The sequence below is a fragment of the Cervus canadensis genome, chromosome 7 (assembly GCF_019320065.1).
Source record: "Cervus canadensis isolate Bull #8, Minnesota chromosome 7, ASM1932006v1, whole genome shotgun sequence".
Classification (NCBI taxonomy): Eukaryota; Metazoa; Chordata; class Mammalia; order Artiodactyla; family Cervidae; genus Cervus; species Cervus canadensis.
Window position 1 is genome coordinate 7,333,317 of NC_057392.1, and position 25,771 is coordinate 7,359,087.

The window sequence follows — 25,771 nt, forward strand, 5'->3', positions numbered from 1 at the left end:
GCTCAGCTTTCTTTATAGTCCAACTCTCACATTCATACATGACTTCTGGAAAAACCATAGCCTTGACTAGATGGACCTTTGTTGACAAAGTAGTGTCTCTGCTTTTCAATATGCTGTCTAGGTTGGTCATAACTTTCCTTCCAAGGAGTAAATGTCTTTTAATTTCCTGGCTGCAATCACCATCTGCAGTGATTTTGGAGCCCCCCAAAATAAAGTCAGCCACTGTTTCCACTGTTTCCCCATCTATTTGCCATGAAGTAATGGGACTGGATGCCAAGATCTTAGTTTTCTGAATGTTGAGCTTTAAGAGAACTTTTTCACTCTCCTCTTTCACTTTCATCAAGAGGCTCTTTAGTTCCTCTTCACTTTCTGCCATAAGGGTGGTGTCATCTGCATATCTGAGGTTATTGGTATTTCTCCCGGCAATCTTGATTCCAGCTTGTGCTTCCCTCCAGCCCAGCGTTTCTCATGATGTACTCTGAATATAAGTTAAATAAGCAGGGGACAATATATGGCCTTGACGGACTGCTTTCCCGATTTGGAACCGGTCTGTTGTTCCATGTCTGGTTCTAACTTTTGCTTCCTGACCTGCATACAGGTTTCTCAAGAGGCAGGTCAGGTGGTCTGGTATTCCCATCTCTTTCAGAATTTTCCACAGTTTATTGTGATCCACACAGTCAAAGGCTTTGGCATAGTCAATAAAGCAGAAATAGATGTTTTTCTGAAACTTTCTTGCTCTTTTGATGATCCAGAGGATGTTGGCAATTTGATCTCTGGTTCCCCTGTTTCTAAAACCATCTTGAACATCTGGAAGTTCATGGTTCACATATTGCTGAAGCCTGGCTTGGAGAATTTTGAACGTTAAAAAAAAAGACATCTGGATGGGTTTTAAACAGGAGTGTGTAACAGGAACAGACATAATCTTCCTTCCTTGAAAGCTGGCATTAAACCAAATCAAAAATCACTCCTCTTCTTTGAAACCCTTTAATCTATTCCCATTTATTTCTAGAACTATTGGTTTTATTCATAAGCAGAAGTGATTGGCTACATGGTGGTTTTCTGTGAAGCTTTTGTTATTGTCTATTTTTTAGTTGAAACCCTTTAATTTATTCCCATTTATTTCTATAACTGTCAGTTTTATTCATAAGCAGAAGTGATTGGCTATATGGTGGTTTTCTGTGAGGCTCTTGTTATTGTCTATTTTTTAATTTAGTTTAGCCTCGTTTGTTTGTTGTTAGTTTCTGTCTGGGGTTATTTTGCCTGGAAACATTCTCTGACCAACACAGCAGCCCCTATTAATTCTTGGACATTGTCTATTTGAGATTCATTCCTTTGGATAGCACATTTATGTCTTCAAGATTCTATTTTAAGAAGCTGATGCCTTCCAGCTTGTTCTTTCCCTGGAGAAGCCTGAGTGGAACTACCTCTAAAAGCCTCTGCAGGTCTGCGGTACCAGCTGCTCTTGGTTCAGGTCAGCCCTACAGCTCCAGGCAGACCAGCACGCCGGCAGAGAGGTCACGAAGCTCTGCAAGGTAACCTGAGTTCAGGTCCCATTGCTGCACTTCTTACTGGGGTCACCATAGGCAGATCATCTGACTCCTTGTTTTCCTCCTCCATAAAACAGAGAAGATAAAAATAACATCTTCTCCACTGGGATGGGTCACTGTGAGAATTAAGTAAGTTAATACCAACAGATTGCTTGGAACAGGACCTGGTATGTATAAAGGGCTCTCCTAGCTCCAGTCATTATGTAGAGTTACTCCCTCTAGAAACCCAGGGGTCCACATGAGTGAATGCTAAGTAGCAAGAGGTCAGCACCTCCAAGGCCTCCTGGTGCTTCCAGAACATTGGGTTCGTTACTCTGAGCAGCCTTGTATTTTCCTGCTGGGTTCACAAATGGAATAGTGCACATGCAACAGCAGAGTAGTTAACAGGGATGGACTTAAGGTGGGTCATTCATGGGGTCCTGAGAAGGCATCTCCTCACTCCTCTGTAATGAGGCCTGGAATCCCACAATCAGACAAGCCTTGCCTTTGAAAAGTAGGCTCATGCCAGGAGGGGTAGCAGCTGGTGTTAGCACCCTCTGGTATGATTTGAATGATCATTGATCCCAAACATCCTAAATGGGTTTGGGGATGGAGAGAAAGGCTGTCAGCTGCCTGAGTGACCCAGGGTCAGTCTTGGCTCAAGCCCTTGTGACAGGAGGCTGTGACATGGGCCTCCTGGCAATCTGTGCTCCCCTAAAACCATGTGATGTGCAAGGAAGTGACCCATGGAGCTTCATGTTGGCTGGGGACCCAGGGGAAGTGGGAGTTCTCCCCATGGTTGTCGGGGGCAGGGAGCCTCCTAAGGAGGTGCAGGTCCATCTCCTGGGGCAGGCCAGGATCCAAGTGGAGGAACTGGTGAAGGGGGCCCTTGTCCCCAGCTTCCCAGGAGCCTTTCTGTGTTACTGAATGACCTCCTCACCCCTAGTCTTACCCTTGCTCACTACAGCCTCAAATGACCCTCTCATTTGTCCCCCAAGAAAACCCTATTGAATGAGATCACTGGGGACTAGCTGAAAAGTATTCTTCACACATAAGGGGTTATATTTATTAGTAATTCTTGATCCTAGTTTTTGCAAAGTGTATTCTAGGGAATCTTAGCCCCCCACGATTCTGCTCAAATCTTCGTGGTCAAATGAATTTCAGAAATGCTGAGAACTACATCCTCTTCTTAAGAACATGCAGTGAGAATTAGTATTTTAAAGCCCTACAAAGTCCTTCAGCCAAGTAGCTTGGCCTTAAACCCCAGCACTCCCTTCCCCCGCAGTGTTTCTTGTCCACAGGGTGTTTTGGAAACACTGTACATCTGCATTCAATGAGAGAGAACAAATGACTTCATTTAAAACCCTCATTTCCAAATTCCATATATATGCGTTAGTATACTGTATTGGTCTTTATCTTTCTGGCTTACTTATAAAAATAAATGGGAAAAAAAAAACCCTCATTTCCCAAGCAGGATTTTCTCAGTATATTTTTTTCCCCACAAATGGAGAGTAACTGAATTACTTTATATATGGTGTGAAAGACTTTGGCTGTGTTCATGCTACTAATCATTCTTTTTCAACTAAAATGCATCTGAACTCATCAGAAGTGGTCAAATGAGAGGTACCCATTTTATCTACTTTTTATAATTTTATTTACTTATGCTTTAATTTTATTTGGCCACACCATGCAGCATGTGGGATCTTAGTTCCCTGACCAGGGATCAAACCCATGTCCCCTGTATTGGGAGTGTGGAGTCTCAACCACTGGACAACCAGGGAAGTCCCTAGAGGTTCCTATATTAAAGCCAAGGGAAATACTTGGGACCTGGGCCAGCTGCCCAGTCCTGCACTCACTGTGAGTGAGGTAGGGAAAGTTGCCTGCCTCTTATTTCTGTTCTTTCAGCCCATTTCAAAACCAAATCATGACAGGATTGCCTCGCCCCGGTACTGACAATGCTGTATGGGGACAGAGTGGAAGGGGTCACGCTGGTGGGAAAGACACCCAGACTTTCAGGACCCCAGCCTTCAGAGTGCGTTATAAGGTTGGGGTTAACTATAAACCTGGGAGCTGAATCTTGAAAGTTAAAGAGAACTTGTCAGATGAAAATCTCGGCTCACAAATGGGCAGCGTTACCAAGTGGTTCAAGTGCCGACTTCCATGTCAGCCCTTGGATCAAATCCTGTCCCATCTCTTTCTAGCTGTGTGATGGTCAGGCAGTTACTTCTTGTCTCTGAGCCTCTGTATATCAGCAAAGTGAGGAATATGGACTGTGATTCATGAGGAGTAGTCAGGATTGAATAAGATCTTGGCACAGTGACTGAAACAACAGCCAATATCATTATTATCCTCAGTGTTCTTTATCTGAGGATTCCAAACTTAGACCAGTGGTTGGCTGAATTCATGGATTAAAAACCTGCAGATGTGGAGAGTCACCTGTATTATGACATTTTATGTAATGGATATAAGCATTTCCAAATTTTTGTTTCCATGGGTGGCCTGGAATCAACCCCAGGAATACTAAGGGACAAATATGTGTTTGTAAATATACAAATGTATATACATATATGAACTTCCCTGGTGGCTCAGATGGTAAAGAATCTGTCTACAATGCAGGAGACCCAAGGTCTGAGTCAGGAAGATCCCCTGGAGAAGAGAATGGCAACCCCAACCCACTCCAGTATTATTGCCTGGAAAATCCCATGGGCAGAGGAACCTGACAGGCTACAATCCGGGGGTCACAAAGAATCAGACACGACTGAGTGACTAACGCACACACACACATATATATATACACATTCTCCATCCCAGTTCCACATATTTATACATACATATATAATAAGTGATTCCCTTCATTAAAATTATTTGCTTTCTAGAAGCTTTAACCCTAAGATTCTGACTATAGTCCTCTAATGTAAAGATCACCAGGAGGACTTTGATTAGAATCACAGATTCCTGCCCCTCCCTTTCAAGATTCTGACTCTGAGGTCATAGGCACAGTCCAGAAATGTGTGTTGTTATAAGCTCCCCAGGTGAGCACCCACAGGTGCTTGGCAAGCACATTGAAAAATCCTATCTTGTTCAGTAAAGCATGATTGATTCACTTTACATACACAATACCAAGCAAAAGCCAGGCCCATCTCTGCAGGTGGCCAAAGGTCATGTGAACCACCCACGCAGTTCTTTCTGCTGTGTGGTATCAGGATTGCTGCCCGTGTGGCTGAGCCCTGTAACAGAAGTGATGTCCACTCTTTGGAGCCGGTTCATGACAGAGGAGGCCTTCAGACCCTGGAGGATGATAGTGGATGATGGGGACAGGGCACAGCAGAGAAGGAAGTGGCCAAAGCAGGAGGCAGAAAGGCAGCGAGGGATCTGGGTGGTGGGAGCGCCACACCTACCTGTGATGGTAAGTGAGGAGCTGGGTGAAGAAGGTAGTTATTCAACCAAGGCAGGTTCTGAAGGCCTTGCTGGGCCTCAGTGGGAGCATCATGGGGGCCAATGTAGGCTTCTGAGAGCCAAGTGATGTGATTCAACTCACAGGCCAGCAGCGATGCTCGACCACTGTTGGCAGGCAGGATGGAGGTGAGGAAAGGGACTCAGGCTGCTGCAATAAGTCATTCATATGAAGAAGCAGTGAGGGACCCATGTTAGGGCCAGGGAGTGGTTGCAGGAAGCAAGTGAGGAAGATGAAAGATGCTGAGAGGGAACCCTGTACTAGGTGGTGATTGCACGAAGCTCTGAGAGGAACTGAGGCCACAGGATGGTGTGAGTTTGGGGAAAAGGGAGAAGAAGGAGCCTCAATGCAGCTTAAAGCTGAGGGGAGAGAGGGCCAGAGAGAAGGTCGTGGGCTTGGGTTAGGCCTGCTGCGCAGGAGGTGAAGAGCAGTGATTGCAAAGCCCGCGTGCCTTTCCCATCACCCACTGCCACGCTCCAGTGGCCAAGTGTCACCCCCTACATCTTACCTCCCCGCTGGGGCAGGACACCGGCCTGGGGCTGAAAGAGGGCCAGGCTGCAAAGACACTCTTGAGGCGAGGAAGTGATGATGACACCAGGAGGGAGGGGAGGGAGGAGGAGAGGGAGAGGGCGAAGAGAAAGGAGGGGACAGGATGGGAGAGGGGAGGGAGAAGGGCAGAGGGAGGAGAGGGGAAGGGAGGGGAGGAGGAGGAGAGGAGAAGGGACAGGAGGGGGGAGGAGGAGAGAGGAGGAGGGACTTGGGATGGAGTCCCTATTCACCTTGAGTAAGGGCAGAAAAGAGATGCAGATGCAACCTTGACTAAACAGCAGCAGCAACTGAGACACACCCCAGAGACTTTCTCTAGTTTTGCTCCCCTACATACACAGGGAGCTTTGCTCCCCTGAAGCATGAGTGCCTGCTCAGTCACTTCAGTCACGTCGGACCCTCTGTGACCCCTTGGACTGTAACCTGCCAGGCTCTTCTGTCCATGGGATTCTCCAGGCAAGAATACTGGAGTGGGTTGCCATTCCCTCCTCCAGGGGATCTATCTTCCCAATCCCAGGGATGGAACCCGAGTCTCCTGCATCTCCTGCATTGCAGGTGGATTCTTTACCACTGAGCCACCTGGGAAGCCGTAAGCATAGGAAGTTTTCTTTAAATGCAATTGGCAAGTCAATACAGAGCAGGTGTGCTTACAGGTGCTCAATAGATCTAGGTCCTTAATTAGTATTCAAAGAGAGGATACAGGCACTTTTGTTAATTCATCAGTGCTAGAACAGTTTCTAAGACTAGGACAGGAGATCCCATTTTACAGAAGAGGAAACAAGCTCTGACTGGCTCTAACACTACGCAGAACTTCACATCTGGTAAGTCATAGAGCAGAACTTGAACCCAGGTGGGTCTGTCACCAGAGTCAGAGACCCTTCGTGGGGGAGGTGGCCCCTGGCAGGAACAGAGTGGCTCCCCCCATCCCTTGATGTCCAGACCCACCCCAGTAGGCTCTGGACCCCTGGATGCTCAGGAGACCAAAGGCCATTTCTTCCTTGTTATTTGAAATCAGGTTTCATTTTTCCTAAATTAACATTCACTATGTCTCTTCCAAGACTAAGTCTGTGGACAAGACATGACTGGAAGTCACTCATTTGCATTCTCCCGGTTGGGGAGTTGGGTCCCGCCTCTGTGAAGAGCCTGACAGGACAGGCTTCCTGGAACTGATTTTTCCACTTGAACTGACTCTTTTCCCTCATGATTTGTGATTGGTTAGAAGGTCAGGGGTTAGGGATATTTAATTTTGTCTCACTGATTACATTGGTTATGTAGATGGATGCAGTTAAAAGCTGGAGCTTAAGAAAATGAAATAGAAATGAACTAGATAGAATTTTCAAGAACTTCCAAGATTTGGTCATAGATTTTCTGGGGCTGGACTCACTTTAGTTGCTCCTCATGCTTCTTGGATTGCCAAGGTTATGGAAAGTGAAGGGGCACCAAGGAGAAAACCTGGAAAAGATGGTCAAATTCCACCTTTCTTTAGAATATTCTAACAGAAAATGCATTCAGCCAATAAGAGATTAGTGAGCTCCTGCCAGGGTCAGAGGCTGGAGACACAAATGAATCAGTTTACTCCCGTCAGGGAAACAGCCTTGCTAGGCATTTCTCATGAAGGGGATTTGGTAGAGGGAACTGCTTACACAGAAGACAGAAAGCTTAGAGGCCTAGTAGGAGATGTGAAGCATCCAGGAGCTTGGCAATAGCAGGAAATCGCCAGTACCACCTATAGGAATGGATGCGTCAGGAGGAACATAGTTATCAGAAGCCAGAAGCCAGCTGCAAGGCGGGGCTGGACCATAGCAGGAGGAGCTATCAGAGAAGGCCAAAAACAGAAGATGGAAGAAGAGATGGAGAATCACCCTGTCTTCTTCTTCTTTCCACTTTCCAATCTCCCATCAGTCCTCCCACAAGTAGAAAGTAGCCCAAAGCCTGCTGCCAAGCCTGGGAAATGGAGTTCCCTGCAGGGCAGAGCAGCACAGGGAAAGGAGGGGAAGGCATCTGAGAGCAAACGGGTGCAAGGGGCACTGGGGGAGGGGCACCCAGACCCTGCCCTTCAGGAGCTTCCAGTCTGACTCGGGCCATCTCTGCAGTACAGGGAAGAGGGGACGGGTCATCATCAGCTGACCCCTCCTTGTGCCTCGAGTGTGCCAGGCACTTTCCATATGTCTGGTAGACCTCTTAATCCTCAACACAGCATTGCACAGCAGTTCCATCCCCACTTCACACGAAAGGAAACTGAGGCTTGGCGGGGCAGGGAGAGTGACAGCAGGGACGTGGTGGGGGTGGCAGAGCTTTGGGTACAGCCTCGCAGAGCCTAGGCTCCTGTTGGTGTCCCCAGTGCCTGCGGCTGCCTGGCTCCTGACAGCCATCACTCTTCGGGCAAACGTTACCTTTTCCAAATGCAGACAAACCTTAACCCCAATCTTAGAGGACAATGAAGCTAATAAAAAGAAAGCACTTACTGAATTGAAACAAAACAGACTATTTTATTCACCTTACTTTTAACTCCTATTAAGTACTTAGAAGCTCAATGGAAACGTTTTATTAAAGTTCACTGTTTTAAACTTTAAAAGCAATGGAAAGTTCTCTAAAACTTCCCCAGAGCCCAGATCCTTGGCTAACCGTAATCCCACAGGCCACACCACAGCTCTAGCTGGTGTACCTACATGTGTCCAGGTGAGTGTGGGATGTGAGTGACTCTGAACCCTTTCTTTGTGGCACTTTTCAAATTGGTAATTGCTTAGCGATTTGGAATTCTTGTTCTATGTCATTCCCATCCTCCTGGATCACAAACTCCTCAAGGGCAGAGGCAGCTCTGGTTTGCATACTGCTCTCTGTAGCCTCTGATGCCTGCTGCTGCCTCTGCCCTTTGCCTGTCTGCATTGCAGACATGGTCAGTCAAGAAGTATTTATCAGACACCCTGGTGCCAGGGCCTATGATAGATGAAAACATTTTTCTTCATCAACCTATTCATTCCAGGAATGTTATTGATCATCCACCAGGCCCAGCAGGTGGACACTGATGGGACAGAGGGAAGCCAAGCAGCCACATTCCCTCCTCCCACATTTTTGGCCTCACAGCTTTGGAAGGCAGGCATCATTATCCACATTTATAAATGCAGCTCAAACAGAGTGAGAAGGATTCCAAAAGCACACTCATGATTTGGAAGTAACAGAGTCAGGCATCTCTTCTCTCTGCCCGACACTGCTCCTCCTCCTTGCTGGATGGGGCAGGAGATAGAGGGAGAACCTGCAAATTAACTAGAGAAATCAGAAGATGCTGCTGCTGGGACTTTCCTGGTGGTCCAGTGGTTAAGACTCCGTACTTCCTCTGCAGGGGCTGCAAGTTTGAGCCCTAGTCAGGGAATTAAGATCTTGTAGGCAATGAGGTTTAAAAAAGAAGATGCTATTGATTTATGTGTTTTCCATACTGTTGTTGTTGTTTTGTCGCTAAGTTGTATCTGACTCTTTGGGACCTCATGGACTGTAGCCTGCCAGGTTCCTCTGTCCATGGGATTCACCAGGCAAGAATACTGGAGTGGGTTGCCATTTCCTCCTCCAGGGGATCTTCCCGACCCAGGGATGCAACCCAGGTCTCCTGCATCGGCAGATTCTTTACCACTGAGCCACCAGGGAAGCATGATAAAAAAAAATACAAGGCCCTTATAATCCACCATCCACAGATAAACAAGATCTTATCTATAAGGCCCTTAACCCAGAGCCTGGCAAGTAACAGTCAGGCAACAGATCTAAGACAGTAGTCTGTAATTCCTGTTTTTAAAGAATAAAATGGGACTATTTTTTAAAGCCAGAAAGGAAAAATTTTGCCCTCCAGGGGACATTCAGCATTGTCTGGAGACCATTTTTGGTTGTTGTAACTAGGGGTGGGTTGCTGCTGACATCTAATGGGGAGACACCAGGGACACTAACACCCTACAACACATAGGATGGCCCCCAAAAAGAGTGTTATGGCCCCAGATGCCAAAAATGCTGAGGATGATAAGGTGGTCTTATGGAGACTTCTCTTGCAGCATTAGTTATTTCTTATAACATTATTTTCAGCAGACACAGAGTGATCGACTCCCTGGTTGATGATCTAGGAAGGCTCTTTTTTTTTTCCTTGTAACCTAAGTATAAGATTAATCGGCTTTACCCCAGCTTCACAGATGGGCTTCGGGTACTGCCACTGTCTGTCTCATCCCACATCCCCTCTGGCTTCTTGGCTCGCTCAGGGACCACGGAAGTTAGACAAGTCCTACTTTTTTGCAGAGGTGGGACTTCCAAGATTTAGTTCCTATATTTTGAAAAGGATTTTTACAGATCAGATGACAAGTTAAGTATTTATTTATTTGTTTGTTTTTGGCCTCACCATGCAGCATGTGGGATCTTAGTTCTCTGAAAGAAAAGTGAGAGTTGCTCAGTCATGTCCGACTCTTTGTGATTCAAGAGTCGATCCAAGAATTCTCCAAGCCAGAACACTGGAGTGGGTAGCCTTTCCCTTTTCCAGGGGATCTTCCCAACCCAGGGATCGAGCCCAAGTCTCCCGCATTACAGGCAGATTCTTTACCAGCTGAGCCACAAGGGAAGCCCAAGTATACTAGAGTGGGTAGCCTATCCCTTCTCCAGGGGATCTTCCCAACCCAGGAATCAAACTGGAGTCTCCTGCATTGCAGGCAGATTCTTTACCAACTGAGCTATGAGGGAAGCTGACCAGAGATCAAACCTGTACCCCTGCAAGGGAAGCTCGAAGTCTTAACCACTGGACTGCCAGGGAAGTCCCTAATTCCTATTTTTAAGTGCTTGCCCTGTCTGAGTTCCTTCTCTCCCTGTTGCAGGCCTGGAGGCCCCTCTTAGCCCTGTTAAGACCTTTGAGGAATGTTAATACACTTCCAATAATGGGAAATCTGAAAGCCCATGCCATGTGACGTGAGCCCAGCCAGATTAGAACAACTTCAAATCCCTTTGGACTCAAGGAACAATGGCCTTGTCAGAATTGCAGGGATAATTAGAAAATGTGGTGCTACTTTCTCTAATCAGGGTGAGGTTCTGGGACTGCAGAGGCATGTACAGGGACGTGGCTACATTTTCTCTAACAGGTGAGGCTACAGAAGACCTTCCATGGTCAAAACTCGAGTCCCTTGGCCAGAAGTCAGGTCCCCAGTTTGCTGTATGTTAATTACAGTTCAATAAAGCTCTTTTTGGACCTGGTTATAACTCTGGCTGTAAGGGTAGGGATTTCAATAAAATTCACAGAACTGAAGCTAAGACGTGACTTGGTGGTCATCTGACACTCCTTCCCTGCTAGAAGCCAGAGAATAGACTTGCTAAGATGTCTTAGCGATGAGGACGATGGGACTCAAATTCAGATTTTCCCGACTGTCACTCCACGCTTCCCAATTATGGTTCGGCTTAAGGAGAATAACCTCCTCAATGAAGACCTGCTGCCCGCTCCCATGCTCTTCTTTCCAAATAGGGAGAAATCACAAGGGAGAGCAGTGGGGTCACTAGAAGGGCCACCTGACACTCGTGAAGCATCTTTCAGTTTGTGCAGCGTTTTCATACTTGTGTGCGATCTTAGTGAAAACCAGGAAGAAAAGGCAGGTAGTGTCAAGATCCTCTTGGCACAGAAGAAAACTGAGGCCCAAGAGGGCCAAGTGACTTTTCCCAGGTCATTCCAATGCTTACAGAAGAGCCGGACCTCAGATGTAGTTCTCCCTGCTCCTCTGGGGACCACATTTGCTCCAGCCCCAGGAAATCCAAAAGGCAGGAGAAACCCCAGAGTGCCCTGAAATTCCTGGTGAGGGCTATCCAAGTTTGGGAGACTCTTTGGAAAATGAGAGAAAGAGCCTGAAAGAACCAGGCACTCGCTGACCCAGAGGGTGGACGTCTCGATGACCAGAGGAGCCTGCAGCCTCTTGTTGGCACCTGGAAGGTACAGGGCAGGGGGTGGAATGGATAGTCCCTGATTCTGGTTCTCTCATCAGAATAAGAAGAAGGAAAAGGCCATACACACCCATCTCCCTGAACCCCTCCAGGTGGCAAAGGTCAAGCCCCACCAGCCCACATGTGGGCCCTGCTCCTTGAGTACTTTGAAAACCAGCTTGTCCGAAGTCCAGTTTCCAATCCCTTATTTTGTGCCAAACATCAACAGGGAAACTTCATGGAAGGAACCACATCTTCCAATGGATGAGCCAGTGTCTTCTCCTTGATGGCGTTGATGGTCCAGCTGAGAGCACCCATACCGATCGGTGCAGATCTGCTCAGATGGGCTTCACTGCCGCGTAGCCTGGAGTGGGGATGGGGGGCAGCTGCCCCAGCCTCCCTGCTTAGGAATGTCCTTCTCTCTCTCCTTCCCGTCCCCTTCCTGTCACACTCACACTAGAAGGACTTTGTCATTAACTGATAGTGGGGAGTCATGAGACAAAGGTACTCAGAGGTGGGAAGGGAAAATGTAAAACGCAGGACCTGTGGGTAGGAAGCAGAGGAAGAGCTGGGTGATGGGGAGCTGCTGGCTAAAAGTTAAGGGCTGGGGGCTGGGACAAGTCTAGCACCAAAGTTCTAGGATATGCAGGTGGTGGGGTGGTCCCAGAGGGTGTTGTTATGTACCAGTCATATACACAGCAAAAATTCAATTGTCTCTGGGCCTCCATGGGGCACTAGACTACAAAGGAGCTCTGAGTGGGCGGGGAGGGGAGAAAAGACCCGCTGATGCTTCTCTACCGATGTGAGCATGAGTGCATTTCTTAACCTCTCTGAGCCTTGTTGTGGCAGGTAGGTAGACTAATCCTTGCCCACCTCTCAAGGTTGCCATGGGTCTTTGTACTATCAGGCCACTCAAGATGCTCCTTCTCTTTCTCTCTGGACATCCCCTGCCCGACTAGTGCCTGCTGCACCTACACCCTCTGCACAGGATTGACCTTCCTGAGTGTTTGCCTCAGGCCCTAGCTAGTGGTTGTTCTTATCAAAGAGGCTGTGAGGAGTGTGCCCCTCTGCTGGCTTCCCTGGTAACTAATGAGCCCACCTGACATCAGTTCCCCTATAACTGGCAATCTCCCCTTCCCCTGGGGAACAAAAACTGCTGCCATGTCCTGCCTCCACTGCAAACAGTGGGGTGTTGCTGTAAGTCCTTGCTTCAGATCTGTATTGCTAACTCTGGGCTGTTTCTTTGGTCCTGAAGCTGGACAGCTTGTGTAGCCCTCCTGGGTATAGCCTAACAATCTTCAAGAAGCTAGAAGATGTCACAGTCCTAAAATTCTGGGAGTGCTTCCCGTGAACTACGGTGAGGCATGTGTCTGTTAGAACATGCTGGGGAGTTGCTTGCCCACCCAATCCACAATTCTGCCCTGCACCCCTCCTAGTTCAGTCTCAAGTTTGTTCTGAGACCCACTCAGCTCCGGAGGGAAACTGTGTTATTGATTCTGGGGCACCCTAAATTGCCCAGTCAGGCTGAAAGGATTTATATTTCATGGTTGGGGAAGGGGACTCTTGCACTCATCCCCCACCCTCACAAGAAGGCAGAGACTAGCCATTTTCCCTGCAGCCACCTTGAGATTCTGAAGAAAACCATCTTGGGAGGATGTCCACAGCAAGGATGGCAGAGCCCAGACACAAGGACAGCCTGCATTCTTGACATCGTCATTGAGCCACCTGTAGTCCCTCACCTGTGTAGCTGAAATTTGGCCTCTGTATCCCGACTCCAAACTGAATCTCAGAGACAGAGTTTGGGGTGAAGTAGAAAAGAATAGCTTTATTGCTTTGCCAGGCAAAGGGAGACACTGCTGCCTAATGCCCTTAAAATCATGTGCACCAACCTGGAGTGGGGAGTGGGGAGTTTTATAGAAATGGTTTCAAAGAGGGCGTGGCCAGTTCATGGACCTTCTTCTGATTGGTTGGTGGTGAGGCACGTGGGAGTTAGCATCATCAACCTTCTGGTTCCAACTGGTCAGGGTCTGCGTGCTTATGGGCAGCACAAGTTAACTTCTACCACCTGATGGGGGTTTCAGTATTTGCAAAACAACTCAAAGATATTGCTGTGTGTATCCTTTGATGGGAAACCAGGACCCTGCCCCAAGGCTGCACTATTTCTCCTTCGTGTCCCCACATCCCCTCCCTTCCCTGATTAACAACTGTTTGAACCTGCCCATTGGAACTCAGGGAAGGTTATGAAGGCTGAATGGAGCCTACCTGTGGGAAAGGAAACCTTGTGGGGTGAAGGGGTGGGCAGAGAAGCAGAAAGGTTTTCACACCCAGGAACCCCACGGGGTCCTGCTCAGTTCCATCTGAAGCCTGCCTTCTCCTGTACCTCTAAATTTGTGAGAAAACAAATAGCCTTATGTTTCAAGCCTATGTGAACTGCAGTTTCTGTGACTTGCTACTCAAACATCTTAACTGCCCGCAGTGATGGTAACTCTCTCACATTAGCCACTGAAGCCATCCTGCGTGCTGCTGGAAACTGCCACACTTCTCCACACACACGAGGACGCAAAGCAGCCACACGGTGGTGGGACAGAGCAAGGTCACCATCCTCCACCCCCTCCCCACCCCCGCCAGGATCAACGGTCACTCTCGGGTCCTGCCCTTACCCAGGCCACCCCTCCTGCCAGCCTGCCGTAGGCCCTAGAACGCCTGCCCCAAATCTCTGCTCCCATTCTGCTCCTGAGTCTTCTCTAGACCTGGATTGAACCCTGGGCCCTGATGCATGAAGGCCCAGACCCCCAAGAAGGCTCCCTCATTGGGCCCACACACTTGCTTCTACTCCAGACCCACCCAGGTCCACATGACTCAGAGGGACCCTCCACCTTGCAGGAAGTCCCCGCTCCTATCCCAGGGTCAGTGGCAGCCACCGAAGGGCTTGAAGTATTAAAAAGACATGTTTTTATAGCTCCATGTTTAGAAAGACCCTACTGGTGGCCATGTGGTCCACCATGGGTGGACCATGGAGTGGGCCCAGCGGACCTGTGTCTGGGCCTCCGGGCCCCAGGGCCTGTGTAAGGCTGTAGATTGATGGATCCTCTCTGGAGTTAAAACTTTGACACTGAGCTATCCTTTTGAAAAGAATAGTAATATAGTAATAGTAATATACTATATAATAGCATGTTATATAGTGATAAAGGCTACCATTTCTGAGTACTTACATCTGAGGCACAGTGCTGCGCCTCTCCCATCCATTCCCTTACTGAGTCCTCACAATAACTCAGTAACCATTTTTGGTCCCCACTTTATAGACGAGGCTCCCTGCTGTTCAGAAAGTTTAAGTAACCTGTCTAAGTGCCTCTAGCTGCAAAGCAGCAGACCCTGCAGTAAACCCAGATCCAAAGCTCCCCTTGCTCTTAAGCAAGTGCTGGTTCCAGTCCTATACATCAACAGAACATTTCATAGTGCAGGAGAGGAGAAGTTTTGGCCAATGGGGCTTTTTGAGGAGCACGCTGCCACATAAGGTTGCATTTGTTCACTGTTCACTGGGTGCAGAGCTTTCCCTGAAGAGGTCTCAGGGCCCTTCAGAATCCTGACCACCCCCCTCCACCCTGAGCTCAGGGATGTGAAAGTGATACATGTGGGAACAACCAGCCCCCTTGTATTTAGGTCATGCTCTCTTTATGGGTGGGCATGATGCAGGGGAAAAAGGATGCCAAAAATTCCTGAGACTCTTGTGTATCCAAGAGATGGGCCCTGGGTGAGCAAACAGGTCAGTCTACAAGCAAGACACCTGCAAACACAGAAGAGGAAGAAAAGTTTACAGGTTCTGTCTCCTTCTGGATGACACCACCCTTGTGGCAGAAAGTGAAGAACTAAAGATCCTCTTGATCAAAGTGAAAGAGGAGAGTCAAAAAGTTGGCTTCAAGCTCAACATTCAGAAAACTAAGATCATGGCATCCGGCCCCATCACTTCATGGCAAATAGATGGGGAAACAATGGACACAATGGCTGACTTTATTTTGGGGGGCTCCAAAATCACTGCAGATGGTGATTGTAGCCATGAAATTAAAAGACACTTACTCCTTGGTAGGAAAGTTATGACCAACCTAGACAACATATTAAAAAGCAGAGACATTACTTTGTCAACAGAGGTCCGTCTGGTCAAGGTTATGGTTTTTCCAGTAGTCATGTTTGGATGTGAGAGTTGAACTATAAAGAAAGCTGAGCGCCAAAGAATTGACGCTTTTGAATTGTGGTGTTGGAGAAGACTCTTGAGAGTCCCTTGAACTGCAAGGAGATCCAATCAGTCCATCCTATAGGAGATCAGTCCTGGGTATTCTTTGGAAGGACTGATGTTGAAGCTGAAGCTCCAATATTTTGGCCACTTGATGTGAAGAGCTGACTCATTTGAAAAGACCCTGATGCTGGGAAAGATTGAAGGCAGGAGGAGAAGGGGACGACAGAGGATGAGATGGTTAGATAGCATCACTGACTCAATGGACATGAGTTTGGGTAAACTCTGGGAGTTGGTGATGGACAGGGAGGCCTGGCGTGCTGCGGTTCATGGGGTCCCAAAGAGTCAGACACGACTGAGCAACTGAACTGAACTGAATGGGAAATTCTGGTAAGAATCCAGCCAGACTTCAATCAGTAATGTTGTTAACTCTCTAGAACCTTAGATTTTGTTTACATTCACTTGTCTTTTATTTTTGCTCATTTACCACCGTGCTTTGAAAATTGGTTCCATCCCTGGTGGAGGAACTGAGATCTCACGTTTGACAAGGCGACTAAGCCCTCAAGGCACAACTACTGAGCCCATGAACTACAACAGAGAGCCTGCATGCTGCCAAAGACCTAATGTGGCCAAATCATAGTTTTTAATTTTTTTAAAAAAGGAAAGAAATCTTCAGGGGATTGCACAGCAGCATCCCTGATCAGCCCATCTTTGGCCAGGTCCTGCCTTCCCCCGCAGTGTTTCCTCTGATTCAGAGCCCAGGCAGACCACCCCCAAGCCTGAGAAATCCCTGAAGAGAGTCTAGCTGAACCCCCAGTTCCCAACCACAGGCCTTTCCCTCCCTGGTTTCAACCTTGTTAATTAAGAAAGCAGACCGGGGCTTGGTGTGAGAGAGACTATTGTGCCTGCATTTCATAAGCAAAGGCACCACTGAAAGAACCAGTTGGCATGGTGACTGAGCCAGGAGGATGCTTTCAAAATGGGCAATTTAATTTAAACAATCATTGCATTTTTAACTAAATGTCACATTCCCATAATTGTGAGGACAGCTAATTGGGCAATTAATTGTTTGGAATCTTTTATTTCTGTTCTCTTGGCCCACTTAATGTCTGTGCATGTGTGTGCATGCATGCACACACACACACACACACATACACATAATCTCTCACAGTATAGGCCAAGTTACTAATCCCATATGAGGAAAATTCTGAAGAGCTCAGTCTCAATGATTGACCATTTGATGGTGGTTGATTCATCAGTGTCATCACTTCCTAATCGTGTTTAATCCAAGACACTGCCCCTAGAAGCTTCAATCCCCAATTCCCATACCAAGGATGTTGACAAGGGTCAAAGTATTGTCAAGCCCCCCTGCAAATGCACACCCACTGGACAGAGGTGAAATTTACCTGGTGGAGGGACTTGGACTTGTAAAGTTATCACCTGGACCTTCATGCAATTTTTAATTCTGAAGCCCTTGGCCTAGGTACACATCTAGGTTCACTTGTATATCCATTATTTTTAATCACTGCATGCATGCTCAGTCACTCAGTTTGCCCAGCTCTTTGTGACCCCGTGGACTGTAGCCCACCAGGCTCCTCTGTCTGTGGAATTTTCCAAGCAAGAATACTGGAGTGGGTTGCCATTTCCTTCTCCAGAGGATCTTCCTGACCCAGGGATTGAACCCACGTCTCCTGCATTGGCAGGTGGATTTTTTTACCACAGAGCCACCTGGGAAGCCCTAACCTCAGTGAAAAGTGCAGATATTGTCCTCTGAGAGAGAAATTGCCTGGACAATGTGCAGGTATGTTATTTGCATGAATCCTGGATTCCATGGTTACAGGCTTGGGGCCTGAACTAGAACTCAGCCCTTTGAGTTCACTGCTTTGAGTTCACTGCCATAAAATAATCTTTGTTTTGCATGCATGCTCAGTTGTGTCCCACTCTTTGTGACCCCATGGACTGTATGTAGCCTGCCAGGCTCTTCTGTCCATGGGATTTTCCTCTGCCCGTACTATATGGGCAAGAATATTGGAGTGGGTTGCCATTTCCTTCTCCAAGGGATCTTCGGGACCCAGGGATCGAACTCACATCTCCTGCAGTGGCAGATGGATTATTTACCATGGAGTCACCTGGAAATCTTTGTTTTAAATGTTTCCAAAACTCTGATCCAGTGAACAACTCTGTTTTGCTGGGTTCCTGAGTTAGCTGACTTCAAAGAGAATGTTTTCACCCTACCCTGCCTGAGACAGACTGTCCCTCCAAAAACAATGTGGTTCAGTCATCTTAACTATTTTTTTAAATTCAGATTGCTGTTCTGAATAAGCTACAAGGAGCCGAATGTACTCAACTTGTGTTTCTGCCCAGGTCAGCAGGCTGGCTCTGCTGTTTAATTGAGCTGAAATCCAGAGATGAAGAGGTGGGAAACAAGAGTCTATCACCCCGAGGGAGAAATGGAAACACTGCTCACTTGTCTCAGATGACAAATGCCATTCTGACCTCTCAACATTGATTGTGAGCCTTTCCAGTGCAAAGCATCCTCTTTTGTTCTGATTTCCTGACAACCGTTTAATCATAGTCTATTCATAGAAATTATAGTAGAAATCTCTTGTTTCCCACATATCAAATAAGATAATGCACAAGGAAATCAAGTTCTGGAAACAAATAATTGAGTTGAAAGTCTCCCACCAGGAGTGAAATCCTAAAGTGTGTTTAAGGCTAGATATGTGGATACAGACCAGAGGATAGGGAGAGCATTTGTCCTCCACAAACATTTCCACATAAATTTGCCCTCAACCTAGGGTTCAATTATTAATAAAATAAAAAGAATCTAATTTTAATGCCACAATGGAAAGACTTTAAAGAGTGAAACTGACATGTATTGAGTATCTCCCATGTATATTATTTTATCTGATTCCTACAATGACCCTATAGCATAGGGTCTGTTGCTGCTGCTGCTAAGTCACTTCAGTCGTGTCTGACTCTGTGCGACCCCATAGACGGCAGCCCACCAGGCTCCCCTATCCCTGGGATTCTCCAGGCAAGAACACTGGACTTGAGTGGGTTGTCATTGCCTTCTCCTAGCATAGGGTCTATTAAGCGCATTTTATGGACAGAGAAGTGTTTCTCAAGTGGTGCTAGTGGTAAAGAACCTGCCTCTCAATGCAGGAGACATAAGAGACATGGGTTTGATCCCTGGGTTGGGAAGATAGCCTGGAGGAGAGCATGGCAATCCACTCCAGTATTCTTGCCTGGAGAATTGCATAGGAGAGAGGAACCCAGAAAGCTATGGTCCATAGTGTCAGAAAGAGCTGGACATGACTGAAGTGACTTAGCCCACACACATGCATGCATGAACTGAGAAACAGAGGCTAGAGAGGAGAAATAATTGCCCAAGATTGCCTGCCCAACAGTTTCTGGGTTCTTTCTCTTTTGCCACCCCATTCTACTTCCCAAAACAATTCATCTGCCACAAGTCCAATGTCCCAACAGATGCCTGTCTAGCTGGCCATCAGTAGCTTTAGGTCAAACAACTGTTGCTGAAACTCCCCAAGGGCTTGGGGCTATAGAACTGTCCTAAGGCCAGACAAGGTGTTTGGCAAACTCACTACAAAGCAAACGTTGACCTGGTCTCATTCTGTCTAGTCCATCTCATCCCAGATGGCTACAGGGACCTTGCAAATCCCCTGAGCTCAAGAAAGGCAGAAGAGTGTACAGCTTTTTAAAAAAATAAAATCAATACATATATGTGTAAAAGAAAAAAGTCAACTCAGTACAGATAAGTGCAGAGAATGAGAAATGAGAGTGGAAAATGAGAAATCCTAACATCCAGAGACTGCCATTGATAATATCTTAGAAAACACTCTCTTGGGCACTTTCCCAAACGTAAGCACACAACTGCAAGTATATAGAATGGCATCAAAGGGGTCTTCCTTCGGAATTCCCCGGGGGTCCAGTGGTTAGGACCCCACACTCTCATTGCTGAGGGCCCAGGTTTGGGAAACTAAGGTTCCACAAGCTGTTCAGCAGGTCCAAAAACAAGGCAGAGAGTGTCTTGCTTTACATGTTGCCCCATATCCTAATTATTTTCACTCAGAAATGTTTTAAAAATGCAAGTCCCAATATTCAGTCTCAACACTGCAAGGTATTCCACTGTATGAATTTCCACCATTTATTCAACCAATTTGTGACTCTATAAATCTTTTTTGTTTACTATTATAAACAACAGTAGAACAAATATCCCTGAATATATATTGTTTTTGTTTGCTGGGGGGCCCTTCTTTGATTTTCTCCTTAAGCATGAATTGCCAGAAGTAGAGGGCTAATCAGAGACCTAAGACATTTTCTTCTTGTCTTTTTCTTTCACTGTTATAAAGGTGAACAGCCAACTAGACAAAAACAGCTGCCTCAAAATGGCAGGAGGGAATTTTCTTTTATTCCTTGGATTTTTCTTCTAGGCACTGTTCTTCATCTCTCCTTTGCCTTCTTCATATTGCTTGCTTTCTTTTCTTTTTTTTTTTTTTTTTTTGGTCATTATAAGGTAGGCACCTCTGACAAAAGTTCATTTGTAGACTCTCTCCCACTATACCCAAAGGCTGTTTGTCTTCTCCAAGCTCTAGAAGCTGGGATAATGCAAGTCTTTCCAGTCTTAAGGGTGCAATAGGGAGGAGAACTCATGGATGAGTTCCATGAAGGCTGGAGGATTTTAATTTTCTCTCCTGGGAGTTTATTCAAGCTATAGGCATCTCCCCTAAGGCTTTAGAATTGTCCCTCCTACACCTGCTTCCCTGGTGGCTCAGGCAGTGAAGAATCTGCCTGCAATGTAAAAGACCTGGGCTTGATCCCAGGGTGGGGAAGACCACCCCCCCTCAAGAATGGAATGGCTACCCACTCCAGTTTTCTTGGCTAAGAAATCCCATGGACAGAGGAGCTGGGTGGGCTACAGTCTGTGGGTCACAAAGAGTCAGACATGACTGAGAAACTATCAATTTCACCCCTTCTTCATAAAGGAACTAAGGAATGTTGAGTCCTATTGCCAATGAGATATTTCTAGGGTAGTTAGGGGCTTGTTTTTTAATACTCTACAGATTATCTGCTCATGATCTCAGTCTAATGTTGCCAGATTTAACAATGATAATAATAATGATGCCAGGACAGCCAGTTAAATTTGAATTTCATATTAACAAAAAGTAATTTTTAGCATAGGTATGTTCTAAATATTGCACAGAATAAAAACTACATTGTAATTTTATGAATATAATTAAAATTATGTTGCATAGATAAAGAACTATTATTGCTTATCTGAAATTCAAATTTAATTGGAGATTCCATATGTAAATTGGCAGCCCTGCCTTGGTCAGTCTTGCTCCAGATGGGGAACAAGAGTTTTGGGAATTCTCAGAATTTTATTCACTCATGTTCTTCTGGAAAGTTTACGAGTCATGGCAAGTCAAGTCATGTTCCTTGACCACCACTCTTTGGGCTTTTGGGCATGAAGTTGTACCCCTTTCCTTGATTGGCTGATGCTGATTTTTATTTTGGGGGCAAGGATGGTGTGGGTGGCAAAGGAAGGTTGGTTTTAATTCTGTGATTCTTTCATTAAGTATTCCGGGAAGGTGAGTTGTGATCCAACTTCATATTCTCTCTAGAGCTCAGGAATTATATTCTTTACTAGAACCTTTAGAAAAAAACAAAGGTGAATCCAATCCATAATCCACAGCAAGTCTCCTCGGAAATCTGTTTTCTCTGTTTCCTAATTCTCTTTCCTCTCTGAAGCCCCTCACTAGCCAAAATGCCCTCAAAAGTATGTCTCTCTACCTCCAGACTTTGAAACTTTTTTTTTCATCTCCTCCCTTCTTTCTATCTACTCTTTTTACTCTCTTGGTGTGGAGGTGGAGTAGGGAAGGATTGAAGTAAGGATAAAGTGAAACCAGGTAGAAAATTAAGAGGGAGTGGGTTCTCTTTGGTGGGCTGAGGAAGAGAAATATCTTGAATATCTCCATGCTAATAATTGATATCTCATCTCAAGTTCAGTAGAGATGTTTACAGTTTAGTGATCAGGGAGCTTAAGTTGATTTTCCCAAGGTGACATAGCTAGTCATGGGTACAGCTTGAACACACCTTTGGATTCCAAAGGTTTCTATCTCATGACTCTGCTTATCCCATATTTTAAGTGTACATCATAGTAGTGATATTTTTGTAATTTTCATTACCTGGTGGCAGATATGGTGATCAACTCCCCAACATTTAGTCCACCTCTGTTTTAGTTTGCTAGGGCTGACACAATGAGATATCACAAAGTGGGTGGCTTAAACAGAAAAATTCATTGTCTCATAATTCTGGAGGCTAGAAGTCCAAGGTCAAGGTGCCTGCAGGGTTGGTTCCTACTCGGGGCTGTGAGGAAGAATCTGTTCCCAGCCTCTCCTCAGCTTCTAATGGTTTGCTGATAATCTTTGATGTTCCTTGGTTTCTGCTGCATCACTGCAATCTCTGCCTTCATCTTCACATACTGTTCTCCCTGTGTGCAGGTCTGTGTCCAAGTTTCCCCTTTTTATAAGGATAATGGGCATATTGGAGTAGGGGTTCACCCTACCCCAGTATAACCTTATTCTAAATAATTATGTTTGTAATGACCCTATTTCCAAATAAGGTCACATTTTAAAGTACTGGGGGCTAAGAATTCAACATGTAAATTTGAGGGGTGGGAAATGGGGACATAATTCAACCCATAACATCTTTCCCCAAATTGATATGCCTTTGCTGAGTATGGACTGCAATATTAACTTGGCTCCTTCCTCATCTGTATTGTTCATGATGAGTAAGACATCACTTGTGGGAATAAACTGCCATCCAGGGAGTGCTTTCCCAGGTATCTCCCCATCCTCTCTGTCGGACCCCAGGAAGCAGTGCCTTATCTCTGCAGTGAAAAATGAAATGCCCGCTCATCTAGGGGGCTGGGCTGCTCTGTGATTCGTTCTGTTCTGCGCACTTTTTTGTGTTGGCTTATTCTCAATATAGGGGTATTATGGCCGTAGAGTCCCTTGGATTGCAAGGAGATCAAACCAGTTGATCTTAAAGGAAATTAACCCTGAATATTCATTGGAATGACTATTGTTGAAGTTGAAGCTCCTCTACTTTGGCTACCTGATGACTTCCAGACTCACTGGAAAAGACTCTGATTCTGGGAAAGATTGAAGGCAGAAGGGGAAGGGGTGGCAGAGGATGAGATGGTTAGCTATCATCATCGACTGAATGGACATGAATTTGAGCAAATTCCAGGAGATAGTGGAAGACAGAGGTATCCAGTGTGCTACAGTCAATGGGGTCACAAAGAGTCAGACATAACTTAGTGACTGAACAATAACAACAATTCTAGATGTCATACCCAGACTTGTCAAACTGCAATAAAGTAGTCTATTTTTGTGGCTCTTTCTTTAAGAACCAGGAACTTTTTCTACAAGGTCCTGGAAGGCTTCCCTCTGGGTCTCACTGACTGTTTCAAAACTACATGACCACTTGTAAACTTGTAACTAACAAGATGATGCAGTTCCTGCTCAGCAAAGACATACAAAATGTGCAGTCCCCAGCAAAAAATAGGCAGTTAAGTTAGACTGGTCTTTGTTGTTGTTCTCACTGCCTTCAGCTTGATGGAACTCTCAGGAAAACTAGAAATTCAAGAAGGTGGTTTGCTACCAACTGCCATTGTTCGTTGGAAGCTACTGATGGTCAGCTGTTCTGGGGAAGAGAGCAGGTCAGTGCCTCTAGACCCTCAGGGACTGAGTCCTGAGAAATGATTTTCCTCTGAGAAAGGACAATGTCCCCACCCACCCCCCACAACACTTTTCAAGGTGGGGGGTTGTGCAGGAGGGGAAACAGAAACCACTCTAAATTCACTGTCTGTCTCCTCTAGACTCTAGACTGACTCTTCTTGGAGGTCCTCTTTCCATTCAGAGCTGGACCACAGGCCCAGGTCTAGGTGTCTAGAGAATCTGTCTCCTCCCTTTGATGTTTATATACAACTACAACTCCTTCTTGAATTCTACCATTTCTTCATTCCTGGATTGATGGAGGAGCTGAAATTGGAGCCCATGGCAATTATCCAGCCCAAGTCTTTCATTCTGGAGAAGATGCCCAGAGAAAGAAGTTGGCTTGTCCAAAGTTTCACAAGATATTAGTGACCAAGGTGTGCTGAAGACAAACCCTACTGAGGGCTGTTGTGTAAAAGCTGGCCAGGAGACATGTTTTAACCCAGCTCAGTTTTATGCTTATATTTCTTATTGAGTAGAGGCAGAGGGAAGGGTTAAGATACATGTCATTGAGGGGCAAGGGAAAGAAATAACCACCGTGTAAGTGTAATTATGTGTCTGCCTTCTTCCACTCCCCATATTTTTAAGAGTCACTCAGGTTTTGTGTGTTCATCCCTTTTTTAAATTGTTGCATAGCATTGCATTATATGGACATATAGTAGCTTTTCATCCATTCACCAGCTGATGGACATCCAGTTTTGGGCTACTGCTACCAACTTCATCCAGTTTTGGGCTACTGAGAATTAAGCTGCTATGAACATTCACATACAAATGGTGTGAGGACTTATGCTTTCATTTCTCTTAGGTAAATGTTTGGATAAACTTCTCTTGGGTAAATAGGAGTAAAATTTCTAGAAATTAAATTAAGTATATGTTTAACTCTGTAGAGCCAAACTGTTTTCCAAAGTGGCCTTATGATTTTACATTCATGCCAACCGTGTGTGAAAGTTTCAGTTGCTCCATATTCTTGCCAAATCTTGTTATTGTCTTTTTAATTTTAGTCATCTAGTGGGTGTGTAGTAGTATCTCACTATGTCTTTGACTAATGTTGAGCATCTTTTAATGTGTTTCTTTGCCATCTGTATATATTCTTTAGTAAAGTATTTGTTCAAGCCTTTTGCCTATTTTTAATTGGGTTTCTTGTTTTATTATTGAGTTGTGAGAAAACTTTCATGTATTTTAAATACAATCTATTGTTAGATATATGCTTTGCAAGCATTTTCTACAAGACTAGACCATGATATTTCATTTTCTTAATAGTATCTTTTGAAGACACTGTCTTTAATGAAGTTCAATTTAATCATTTTTTCTTTTATGATTCATGCTTTTTATGTCCTATTAAGAAACTTTTGCTAACCCAAGGTAGCTAAGGTCTTAGTTTATATTTTCTTCTAGAAGTCTTTTAGTTGGCTCTTACATTCAAGTCTATGATCCATTTTATGCTAATGTTTGTATATAGAGTCACATAAGGGTCAAGAATTGTGCTTTTACATAAAGATATCCAATTGTCAGTCCTTCTATTCTTGAGGCTCCTGATACTTAAAAAAAGAAACTACACCAAAACAGAATCTTAAAATATTTTCACATATTTTAAACGTTTACATTAAATGAGTTAGTACTCTTAACCTCAAATTATGAAAGGACAGTGATTATATGCATAATCTCATTTGCTCAAATGATCTCAAGGTCTCTGAAGATAAGCCCCACTTGCATGCCTGTTTCCTTCAGCCAACTTGTAGCTTCTCAGCTTATGGCTGTCCACGCTAGCTGAAAAGTGAGATGCTACACTTTTACAGTTGTATAACAACAACAATAATGATAATCTAAAGGTTTACCTTCCCAAAGTGTTGACTGCTTGCCAGGAGCTGGGGGAAGATGCAGAGTCACCAGAGAAGTTTAGTCCTCCACGACACTTTGGTCCGGGAGTTGCCAGGTAAAAGTGTAGAGAGCCATGCCTCCCAGCCTTCCCAGGACTGGCTGAGCCCTGGGAATCAGAAGTGGGAGGGATGCATGGGGTTACATGAATTTCTTGGTAAACAAAGGCTGTGAAATGTGGAGAGGCAAAAGGTTCATTGGCAGGGAACAGGACAGGCATCCAGCAGACCTGGCTTCTAAGCCCAACCACCCCTAACAGCAGCCTGCTTTCTTGGACCTTCCTCCCAGTGTTCAATATGGGATATGCTAAATTGCTTCAGTTGTGTCTGACTCTTCGCAACACTATGGACCATAGCCTTCCAGGCTCCTCTGTCCCTGGGATTCTCCAGGCAAGAATACTAGAGTGGGTTGCCAT